The following is a 12,987-nucleotide window of genomic DNA, read 5'->3' as shown; positions in this document are numbered from 1 at the left end:
CTCAACATTTCATCTGTGGTTCAAAGCACTTAGTTACGAGACTGTCAATGTCATACATTCAATATGCATAGCCTAGGCTATGTACATACTCTTACATGCATGTTTATAAAAAAAAACATCCAAAATAACACACTATATTAGGGCTTTATTTGTTAACATACACTTACAAAAAGGAAAAGCACAAACCTTGGAAAAAGCAACCCACACCATCCTTCATTCATGCTTGACGTAAGATATTAGATTAACATGTTTGCACGTGCATAAAACCAGTAATCCGGACACAAACAGAAAGTGGGGATTCCCCACTAATCCATGATATTGGAATATGGCAACCCTTCAAGTTCAAAAGTTCACAATTTAACAAGTTTTCAACTATCAACAAGTCACCACATGTATGGGACTTCAGACAAGAAGAATGTAACATATAGGGGCTATGTAAATACGGGATTATAAACTTCATACATGAGAATAGTACTTTCTCCAGAAAATATACTTTCAATAAAATATCCATCTTTCTTACAAAAAGTTGTAAATATTAAAAAGTAGCCAAAGATAACTATTAATGACATCGTGGAACCCTCCGCAATAATAAACGAACGCATTCCATTATAGCATCAAATCTTCAGTACCGTACTGCACTGTGTGTACCAGTACCATAACCTAGGCTGTAATAATATACAGTCCCGGGTGAAGATGAATTTTAAGTTACTCCCTGCGGTTTTGGCTCAAAATTTATTCAACCATTCTAATTATTATATCAAAAATGAGGTGAAATACATGGGAACCTTCACTTAACATCGTTTGAAGAAAGAATAAATAACGAAAATTTCCGAATAAATTTGAGGTCCCGCAACATGCTGAGCCCAAGTAACGTTAGATATTTGGTGTAGCCTACTTCCCAAATTACTACGTAAAAAGTTGATTCGTTAATAAAGGTCTAGGCCAGTACGTAAATCGATCAGTATGTTATTCAAACTAAGAACACAGACACCAGAAATAAATGTGTTTTCTTTACTTTATTTCAATTAGTAACACGTAGATATTTTTATTATGTCCGGGATTCCCGGGAATGATACCGAAACGAATGTAATAACCGGTTGTTTTCCCACTCTCGGTAGTATTAACACATTGCACTGTGATCAGGATTAGACAATACTAGGATCGGGACTACTGGGATTCCGCACAAAGCTACTATTCAGTATTGTAAAGTTGAGATACAATGTCATTCTTATGCAGACTACAGGATTGCAACAAAGAACAGTTTAAGTTAAAAAAAAGTTAAAGTTGAAGGTTTACAGTCTTGTATGAGGCTAATGCCTCCTCACACAACTTTACAACTTAACCCCTGGTCATTGGTAACTTGTCACACCCACACACCAAAGTGTGCACAATTCAATCAGTCGCTCCTGGGACACCACAGTGCACCACATTCACGTGTCCCCTGGGGGGACTTCCCATAGGGTGCAGCCACAAGCCAGCGCACACAACTTATATTTACAAGTTACCTCACAAGTCCCCATTCATACACCTGGGTGAAGAGAGGCAAATGGAGATAAAGTGCCTTGCCCAAGGACACAACACAATAATCTGGCCAGGACTTGAACCTGCAATCCTTAGATCACAAGTCCACTGCCTTAACCACTTGACCACAACGTTACCCAGTTCAGTATAAAACACAGGTATATAGAAAAGTTAACAAATCAAAAAAAAAAAACTGACTGGGAAATATTTAACAACTTGTATAAGGAGAAAGAAAGGTTTGGTTCTGAACGAGACTTGCGCCTTAGGCTCCACAATGTAATGTATTATTTTTTTTTTTATATCTTGGATTATTTCATCTGTATCTTTTTTCATACTCATATTTTACCCTGTGACTTAGTCCACAAATACGCAATTTCCTCCTTGAGGTTTAATAAAGTACGAGTTACTTATTCCTAAGCGTCCTTTTGTCACAGTGCATTTGTTAATTACCAGTGTATATCCTGCATAGTATAGCTTCCTCTTGATATTGGCTGTCTAGACTGGAGAGAACACTTGAAAAGGTTTTTTTTTTCCCTCCCATCTCAATAAACTAACTATGGAGAATGTGGTTTTATCGTCATAGCAACACTAAGCAACTCATCAAGAACTGTAGAAGAGATATATATTGTGAGTTGGTGCTTCCTCTGTTAATCATTGAAGCAAATTTAGTCTTAAAACAGTCTTGTTTCCTGCTCAATACACACTGTGTATTGAAGACCATTTCTTCTTGATTCTCGGCCTTTTGGCTAAGATCATGTGTAGTATCTGTTCCCTTTCGAGGGGAATGGTTATGCACACTCGACGATGATCACACAGTCACAGTCCTGATGCAAGGGGACTGGGGCTGAGAGTGGATTAGTTGTTTGGTAGTTTGGTTTAGTGCCCAGGTTCTTTCCTGGGTGACTTTTTCTTAAAAAGTACCATTTCTTTGTTATTCATAGCATATGGAAACCACTTACAGTACAGTAAGCCTTAAACCTGTTGTGTTTCCTGCTCGTATTCATCGTACATATTAAAGCCAACAATTTAAAATTTTAAGCCAATAATTATAAATCTTTTAGCCTCTAAAGAAGATCCTGCTAGGATCGAAACGTCAGGCCAACTTACTTTTACACATTCTCTTACACAGGCTCTCTAGTGGATAAGCAGTTTATTTTTAATTCTGTCAGCAACATAGAAGATATTGTAAGACTTGATGTCTGTGGTAATGACATCCTCTCCTCCTCCTCCTCCTCCTCCTCCTCCTCCTCCTCCTCCTCCTCCTCCTCCTCCTCCTCCTCCTCCTCCTCCTCCTCCTCCTCCTCCTCCTCCTCCTCCTCCTCCTCCTCCTCCTCCTCCTCCTCCTCCTCCTCCTCCTCCTCCTCCTCCTCTTCCTCCTCCTCCTCCTCCTCCTCCCCCTCCTCCCCTCCTCTCTCATCCTCCTCTTAAAAAAAAATAGCTTGAGGATAATCGTGGAAGATTGCTAAATCAGTCATAAAAGGGTGATTTTTCATCAACACATTTATTGTACTTAAAATATGCTAGAAAGTCCAATACTGGTCACTGATGTTCTAATGACAACTTGCATTTGTTACAGTCAAGGCAGTTGCTTGCAATTCGATGTTTAAAACCGGTTAATTTAATGTTGCTCGTGGGTCTGGGGAGTGATGTAGCAGAAAAACACACCTCCAGGGAAATTACTGCCAGCAAATTTAAGCATTCTAAAACTTATTGATGCGGTATTGCTGACCTATAACTTAAAACATTCATTGATTATTCTCTAGCAACATTTAAATGGTACCCCTGAGTGACTTTTAGGAATACAGACCTGTGTTAAGGAGACTTGCTCTGGATCAGTTTTAATACCTAGCTGCACTTTTCCCATCGTCTGGCCAAAAACACGGGTAGGTTTCTGCCGACCGGTGAAATGTGTGAAGACTAATGGATTGGCTTTGTTGTGAGGCATACATGTGTCAAATTGCATGTATTATATGGAGTTTGCTATGTGTGGAAAAGAAATGTAAGATGTTGTACTAGTCGGTGTACAATGCTGTAAGTAATAATAATAATAAATGAGACTTATATAGCGCCAAATCAGTAGACATCAGTCACTGCTCAAGGCGCTTTACAAAGAAAGCAGATTAATTTACAAAAGAACAAGTGAAAAGATGAGTCTTAAGTAAGACTTTGTACATCAATCTTGTATTAATGAGTTTGTATACAAGACTTCAAAAAACAATGGAATGCAAGTAAATATTCATGGAGATGAGTACAAATCCATGAGCCGCAGTACAATAGAGTACAATACAAGATTAGGAGTAACAGTACAGGCTTACAAATAGCCTGCATGTACGAATTATTAAAACAGATTGGAGATGTTTGCAAAGAAAGTGTATTTTACAATGTGTCCACCAGCTACCCCTCCTTGCTCTTGGTATGGTATAATTTGTATATATTTTCAGATTTTTACTTCGGTACAACAGCCTGAGTGTGTAAGTACACGTAGACAACTCCTCTGTATGAGTATAAGGCTCTGAGTATGTGTACAATACTTGTGTTTTATCTTACATCTTGGTGCCTATGCTACATATATACATTTGTGAACTGCCCCAAGTACAAGCTGAGGGTAAGCAGGAGAGCAACCTGTATTAAGTTATACTAGGATACTACGATTATTCAACTTTAACTTTATTTCAACCAATAACGTTCAAGGAATTTACAGTGATTTGTTGTTCATACGATAGAGTTAAAACATGATGAACGGTTGAGGGGATTACACTAAAAGCTTATATGACAAGGGGCTTGCAACAGAGTCTGGTTCATGCAGACATATATAAATATAAATATACATATACTAACACAAGAGTTGTTACCTATGGCAACCACTCTCGGTTACATCTCAGTTACATCGTTACGTATTGAAAGGACATTTAATACATTATTTGGAGAAGAACAAAGGAAATGACCCATTGTGGTATCCTAACAATAGTGACAAGAGTTACCAATCCAATCAAAACTGTGGTATTGTTAGTACTTTGTGGAAAATTAGTAATTATCCAACCTGCCTTTCATCTATCCTAAACAATATTGAGTATGGTAGTATACTTACAAAGAACAGTGTGCAGTCAGTACATAGTATATATATATATATATATATATATATATATATATATATATATATATATATATATAGTGTGCAATGATAATAGGGGGCAGCATTTACATTTCATTAAGACCTACATATGTACAGTACTAGTAGATACTGCACAGTAGTACAGTATAGTAGCATAGATACATGTGAGTTGTTGTTGCCCTGATGAAAGAATGTCACCAATAAAGGAGCGTATTCATTATCTTAGTTGGTTACTCGTGTAACCATCTAATAGAGGGCAGCATTTAGATTTTCAACCCTTATATCGTAACAAAGGATATTTTCTGAAGATCCACTCAATGATCATTGAAAGCAAAAAGTGAACTGCTAGTAATGGTTGCTTAGTTACGGGGAAACAATTTTGGTGTTCAAATTTTTGTGCAGAGGTTTTGGAGGCTCTTCACTATGTCTCATATAACGTGCTATTGTTACTGTGTGCAAAAAACTACTATACATCTTTGCGCTTTTATAGCAGTCTGCTGATTTTCTATAGCATTTTTAGATGCGATGTACTGGATATATTATTCCCTGAATTATCTGTGACATATCAAATATGAAATATGTACCAAAACTTGTACTTAGAACTAAAAGAATATAAAACAGTGCTGCGATGTTTAGGATCTACAGTACAATCAAGGTTGATATATTTTTAAACTGAAACACAAATTGTTTAGTATTTTAATTTTTGAAGATTTTGTCTATAAAATAAATATTGTAATATATAATTATTGCAGGGTTGAAATAGGGGTGTACACCCTAACACCCACCCACCCACCCCCCCCCCCCCACTTGGATCCAAGCCTCTGTAGCTATAAATGAAGAACATGGTTATGCAATGTAAAAATATCAAAATCAACTCAAGAATGTGGTTTTAAATCTTGCCAGCTGCTGGAATGTTTTGCATGAAGTCATCTTCTCAGCACATGTTCTCCCAGATGGTATGTTTTTGACATGATATGATAGGATTACCATCTGTGATGTTACCGGCAGAGATCTGTCATCACCATGAGAATATGGCAGGGGGGAGGGGGGGGGGAGGAGGATCACTTTGTTTACAGGCAGCTGTTTAAAGGAATCAGGAATGTTTTGATTTTGTATTCAGGGCTATTATATAGGCTTTAATACACGTATACATAGTACATTAATTTACACTTTTGTTGTAGGGTTCAGGGGCAGGCAGGACAATTTTGTGTTTGCTTTGAGATAGTCTAGACATTTTAAAAATGATCTGTGGAGAGGAGGGTTAGTTGAAGAAGCATAGATGGTCTCTTGGTAGACTGGGTAATAGCTCCGTTTAAGGTCACCGTGAAGAGAAAAAGGAACAGATTGTAACAAAAGTTGCGATTGCGATCCGTCCATGAAAGAACAGGCTTTTTTTTTTTTTAAATGTGTAAATATCTTGTAAAATTTGGATTATTTTGATTGATTAATCTATCTCTCTTTCTGTCCGGCCGTCTGTCTGTCTGTCCGGCCGTCTATTTTATTTTTTTATATTTTATATTTTTTATTCATTTATTTATTATTATTTTTTTATTATTTGTTGATTGATTGATTTGTATATTTGTATATTTAATAGGATTTGTAGTAGAAAACCTCTGCAAAAGAGTGCAGTTGACATGTACATATTGTCAATGGAATTTGATGCATTGGATGGTAGTTACGATATAGGCTATGTGTGCAGTAATACATATACATATATTTATAAACACATATATATATATATATATATATATATATATATATATATATATATATATATGCATATATATTTACATATATAGTACTTAATGGAGAAGAGTTTGCTGATATAGATATGTAAACATATTGATAGAGAATCTGGAGAAATCATCAATATTTGATGAACGTAGACAGTTTCAATGAAGAGACTCAGTCAAGTGTTGCGAGGTTGTCTCCAGCTGGTCGGACCGTTCAAGCAGAAATTGGAGAGAAAACCTTGTCATCTTGCAAGAAGCTTTATCATTGCTTTCTCTGTATTCACATCACACTGACATACTTAGTCTATTGGCTAGCTGACAGACATTTTCTCTGTTTTCATGAGGATTATTTCACGGAGGACCTTATTAATTTCACGGCGAGATGGAACCTAATCTACATCCAGTTCCTCCATCACTTTTGCAAAATACACAAATAGAGGAAGAACATGGTATCCATGGCAACCATGTTCAAATTACTGAAGAGATACACTTACCCTGCAACAACAGCACAACAACGATAAAAGCATTTAATCTAGCCACTTTGCACTCTTTGAGACTATTCTTGTCAATTTGTCAATAATCAATAATGGTCATTAGTATTAGCACCAAATTTTAGCGTGCTTAAAAGGGGGGGGGGATGCTAAATGGTTTGAAAAAAAAACCCTGTCCCCAGTGGTTCTGTATCAGCCAAATTATTCACAGACATTGAGGAGACATTGTCGAATAGACAGTCATGTCTCAGTGAGGAGAAATTTGCTTTGAGGGTCAGAGTAGTAAAATACTAGTTAAAGATAGTTGAAGTTGAAGATAGTTGAAGTTGAAGATAGTTGAAGTTGAAGATAGAGTATGTGTGACCAGTTTTTTACTTTCTAGCATATTTGAGGCTGATAGCGATGACCTTTTAAGACCTTTTAATCGATCGACTCTTGAATTACATTCTTCACAAAATTTGAAAGAGAAAAGGTCTGTCAGTTTTGCAAGAGGTTAGTTTCCCAGAGTTTTAACATTTTATTTTTGAGTGTGCAATGTGACCAGTTATAAAGCAGGGTTCTGCCCAGGGTGGATTGAGTGCCGGCAGGACTATCTAAGCGGAGCGCCACCATCGGTTGGCGTGGAGCGTACAAGAAAATTTTGGGTTTTGGAAACCCCCCAGATGGCCGGAAACGGCCCTTCCCGAGTATTCTGAGCCACATGTAGACAGCTTTGAAATGAGATCTCATGTCTGGAATTTTTCATAATTAATGAAAAAAGTTAGGACAAATATCTGGAGCACCAGAGTACAGACCAGCCGGTGGTGCCTATTAAATAAATCATTCAGGCTGAGATGATAATTTTAGATGGACAGTGAGTGAGAGTCCACTCCCAAAATAAATATTGTTTCCATGTTCTTGTAGAAAACGTAAACTCCGCAAAATACAATTAGTTGTGATTTTGTAGTTACGTGAGATCCGTTATAACCGCCGAGGTGGTTAGGCTATTTGCTATACACTTAACTAAGGTAGGATATTTCGGTATTTTTGGAAATGCTAGAAAATACTTTCTTTTCCCCCGCTTAACACCAGATGTGGTCTTACGGTATATTCATAAATGGATGCACTAGAGCCTTGTTTACATGACATTAGTTGCATTTAGTACGATATGCAAGTTTGGCGTGAATTTTTCGAAAGTGCTTTGCTCTATTGGCTAGCTGACAGACATTTTCTCTGTTTTCATGAGGATTATTTCACGGAGGACCTTATTAATTTCACGGCGAGATGGAACCTAATCTACATCCAGTTCCTCCATCACTTTTGCAAAATACACAAATAGAGGAAGAACATGGTATCCATGGCAACCATGTTCAAATTACTGAAGAGATACACTTACCCTGCAACAACAGCACAACAACGATAAAAGCATTTAATCTAGCCACTTTGCACTCTTTGAGACTATTCTTGTCAATTTGTCAATAATCAATAATGGTCATTAGTATTAGCACCAAATTTTAGCGTGCTTAAAAGGGGGGGGGGATGCTAAATGGTTTGAAAAAAAAACCCTGTCCCCAGTGGTTCTGTATCAGCCAAATTATTCACAGACATTGAGGAGACATTGTCGAATAGACAGTCATGTCTCAGTGAGGAGAAATTTGCTTTGAGGGTCAGAGTAGTAAAATACTAGTTAAAGATAGTTGAAGTTGAAGATAGTTGAAGTTGAAGATAGTTGAAGTTGAAGATAGAGTATGTGTGACCAGTTTTTTACTTTCTAGCATATTTGAGGCTGATAGCGATGACCTTTTAAGACCTTTTAATCGATCGACTCTTGAATTACATTCTTCACAAAATTTGAAAGAGAAAAGGTCTGTCAGTTTTGCAAGAGGTTAGTTTCCCAGAGTTTTAACATTTTATTTTTGAGTGTGCAATGTGACCAGTTATAAAGCAGGGTTCTGCCCAGGGTGGATTGAGTGCCGGCAGGACTATCTAAGCGGAGCGCCACCATCGGTTGGCGTGGAGCGTACAAGAAAATTTTGGGTTTTGGAAACCCCCCAGATGGCCGGAAACGGCCCTTCCCGAGTATTCTGAGCCACATGTAGACAGCTTTGAAATGAGATCTCATGTCTGGAATTTTTCATAATTAATGAAAAAAGTTAGGACAAATATCTGGAGCACCAGAGTACAGACCAGCCGGTGGTGCCTATTAAATAAATCATTCAGGCTGAGATGATAATTTTAGATGGACAGTGAGTGAGAGTCCACTCCCAAAATAAATATTGTTTCCATGTTCTTGTAGAAAACGTAAACTCCGCAAAATACAATTAGTTGTGATTTTGTAGTTACGTGAGATCCGTTATAACCGCCGAGGTGGTTAGGCTATTTGCTATACACTTAACTAAGGTAGGATATTTCGGTATTTTTGGAAATGCTAGAAAATACTTTCTTTTCCCCCGCTTAACACCAGATGTGGTCTTACGGTATATTCATAAATGGATGCACTAGAGCCTTGTTTACATGACATTAGTTGCATTTAGTACGATATGCAAGTTTGGCGTGAATTTTTCGAAAGTGCTTTGCTCTATTGGCTAGCTGACAGACATTTTCTCTGTTTTCATGAGGATTATTTCACGGAGGACCTTATTAATTTCACGGCGAGATGGAACCTAATCTACATCCAGTTCCTCCATCACTTTTGCAAAATACACAAATAGAGGAAGAACATGGTATCCATGGCAACCATGTTCAAATTACTGAAGAGATACACTTACCCTGCAACAACAGCACAACAACGATAAAAGCATTTAATCTAGCCACTTTGCACTCTTTGAGACTATTCTTGTCAATTTGTCAATAATCAATAATGGTCATTAGTATTAGCACCAAATTTTAGCGTGCTTAAAAGGGGGGGGGGATGCTAAATGGTTTGAAAAAAAAACCCTGTCCCCAGTGGTTCTGTATCAGCCAAATTATTCACAGACATTGAGGAGACATTGTCGAATAGACAGTCATGTCTCAGTGAGGAGAAATTTGCTTTGAGGGTCAGAGTAGTAAAATACTAGTTAAAGATAGTTGAAGTTGAAGATAGTTGAAGTTGAAGATAGTTGAAGTTGAAGATAGAGTATGTGTGACCAGTTTTTTACTTTCTAGCATATTTGAGGCTGATAGCGATGACCTTTTAAGACCTTTTAATCGATCGACTCTTGAATTACATTCTTCACAAAATTTGAAAGAGAAAAGGTCTGTCAGTTTTGCAAGAGGTTAGTTTCCCAGAGTTTTAACATTTTATTTTTGAGTGTGCAATGTGACCAGTTATAAAGCAGGGTTCTGCCCAGGGTGGATTGAGTGCCGGCAGGACTATCTAAGCGGAGCGCCACCATCGGTTGGCGTGGAGCGTACAAGAAAATTTTGGGTTTTGGAAACCCCCCAGATGGCCGGAAACGGCCCTTCCCGAGTATTCTGAGCCACATGTAGACAGCTTTGAAATGAGATCTCATGTCTGGAATTTTTCATAATTAATGAAAAAAGTTAGGACAAATATCTGGAGCACCAGAGTACAGACCAGCCGGTGGTGCCTATTAAATAAATCATTCAGGCTGAGATGATAATTTTAGATGGACAGTGAGTGAGAGTCCACTCCCAAAATAAATATTGTTTCCATGTTCTTGTAGAAAACGTAAACTCCGCAAAATACAATTAGTTGTGATTTTGTAGTTACGTGAGATCCGTTATAACCGCCGAGGTGGTTAGGCTATTTGCTATACACTTAACTAAGGTAGGATATTTCGGTATTTTTGGAAATGCTAGAAAATACTTTCTTTTCCCCCGCTTAACACCAGATGTGGTCTTACGGTATATTCATAAATGGATGCACTAGAGCCTTGTTTACATGACATTAGTTGCATTTAGTACGATATGCAAGTTTGGCGTGAATTTTTCGAAAGTGCTTTGCTCGATCTTTCGTAAAATTTGAAAGGTGTAGCCTACCACCTTTCCGTACATAATTGGTACACAATTGATTTTCAGTTTTTTTTTTCTCTATACGGTCAAGTGAATAAGTTGTACATTAAGTATAAACTCATCGCGAATGCAAAAAACGATGCGGGGATTTCCAGCAGACAAATGTTTTCTTTGTGGGATTACTGAGTCAGTTGAAGGGAATCCCGCACCTTAGTGGGAACACTGAACTGAAGTCAAATTCATACGAAAGAAAACGTTTACTAACCAACATACAATACAAATATAAAAGAACGTGGAATGGCAATATTGTTCAAAACATTTCCCGCGAGGCTGATTTATTACAGCAACCTTCCCGCGCTGGGCCGTGGGTGTCCGTGTGACACGTATACCCTGAAGCTTGCGAAATAGCCATTGTAAGTGGGTTGGGGACACATCATTACTCGTTGGTATTGTGACTAAAATTGCGAGCACGCTCTCTGAACATTTTCCTTTTGTTTCTGAAACTTTTCTTGTGAAATTTTACTTTTTTTTTTATTTTTTATAGATGTACTTATTTGTCCTTTTTTTTTTTTAGTTTTTCGTCCCGTTTTTTTTCTATTTTTTTTTTGTCCGATTTTTTTTTTCGCCAGCCGGGCTGGATTTCCCGCGAGCATCGCGGATTTCCCGCGAACCTTGTTCGGACTATTCGCAAGGTTTTCCAGCCCTTGTCACTCGTGCCTAATGCAATATGATGTAAATTCACCCGCTACGAAGGTTAACGGCCGTATGTGTACTAGCTAGCTGGATAGTGCCTGTGTCTCGCGCGATGAAAATAGATATAAATGAAACTATCAAAAGTACGATCGGGAGTTGGAAACGGAAAACAGTCATTGGTCTGGAATGCGGAACTCTGGTATTTTTTACTAAGTATGACACTGTGATGTGTTGGATATTTTGAACAGTTATGAACTGGATTTCCCCTAGTCTCAAACAGACTGTTTCTGTACGTTCGACCCTCCGGCTATGGAGCTGTTTTTTGGAGTTCCTATCGAAAATAAGTGCCGGTCGGAAAAGTCACTCAGGCAGATTGTGGCGGTCGGTAATTCAGCGTGCTGGTCGGGCCCGACCGGCGCCGACCGGCAGCGGCAGAACCCTGTAAAGTCTACTCTATGCATCCGTTAGATGTAGGTAACTGAAGTAGCGACACTCTGTACTGTGCGTGGACTTGAAGCAAACGGGGGACATATCAGAGCTGTTGCACACATTTTCGAGGACATTCAAAGTTCCCGTATATGTATTTATGTTCCCTAGCTGTTTGCACTCAAAAAAAAAAAATTGATACACTGGAACAAATGTCGATTTTAAGGGTCGTCCACTCTTACAAAAGCTGTCGCAGAGACTTAACAATAATTCATGCCGTTACACTGTCGGTCATTAGATATCAGGCTAATAATCTACATTTTTAGCACATGTGGTACTACACCTCTATAACGGTTGTTCCATTTTTAGGCATTAATTATAAAGGCGGCAAATCATGGAAGAGAATTGGCCTTTTTTAACCTTTCGATTAAATGCCATATAAATACTCTTTCATCCATAAAGTATTAACTTTTAAGCTACTCTCAGTGAAGCAAATTGTCAGCCTAATTGTTTCCTTTCCAGTTGAAACGTGAGGATATTTTTTTCTCTCCCTCTTTCCTGTGTTTTTCGAGGCTCGTCCGATCGTCGTGTTCCCGTTAGTCTGTCCGTTAATGTTTCACACATGCCTTGCAGCTGGCTGTCGATATTCCTTCCTCCGAGAATATTTCCCCCGCTTGGGGAAAAGAAAAAAAAAAAAAATCCAAAAGTTTATTTTAGAAATAAGCTTTTATGGATCAAACCTGTCCTTGGATAAAAAAAAAAATAACAACCTCACTCGCCAGTGAAAGGGTTAATTTAGTGTGTTTACGTAATGCGGGACGAGAATTATAAACAAGAGCGATTGTTCAATGACTGATTGCTTCCTGGGTAATATAGTCTACTCATAAATATTCATGACAGTGAAATTTAAAGGTGATATATATACGTATCAACTCGGCAAGTTATGTTCTATCTCTGCAATGGAGGCATAGTGTCATTGAAACTTTGGTCTTTGTCAAGATGGATTACACTTAGAGCTGATACTTTAAATAATAATAATAATAATAAATGAGACTTATATAGCGCCAAAACAGTA

General features: G+C 37.9%; 1 protein-coding gene and 1 pseudogene across 2 annotated transcripts in view; both read left to right on the top strand.

Moving 5' to 3' along the window:
* The window catches only part of LOC139982026 (uncharacterized), a 98,385-nt gene that overhangs the window by 46,078 nt on the left and 39,320 nt on the right, over positions 1–12,987 (top strand). The window lies entirely within an intron of this gene.
* Positions 2,248–2,470, top strand: LOC139983925 (U2 spliceosomal RNA; annotated as a pseudogene).

The sequence above is a fragment of the Apostichopus japonicus genome, chromosome 16, assembly GCF_037975245.1.
Source record: "Apostichopus japonicus isolate 1M-3 chromosome 16, ASM3797524v1, whole genome shotgun sequence".
NCBI classification, from domain to species: Eukaryota; Metazoa; Echinodermata; class Holothuroidea; order Aspidochirotida; family Stichopodidae; genus Apostichopus; species Apostichopus japonicus.
The sequence above is the reverse complement of the archived record's forward strand: the minus strand, read 5'-3'. Positions and strand labels throughout refer to the sequence as shown.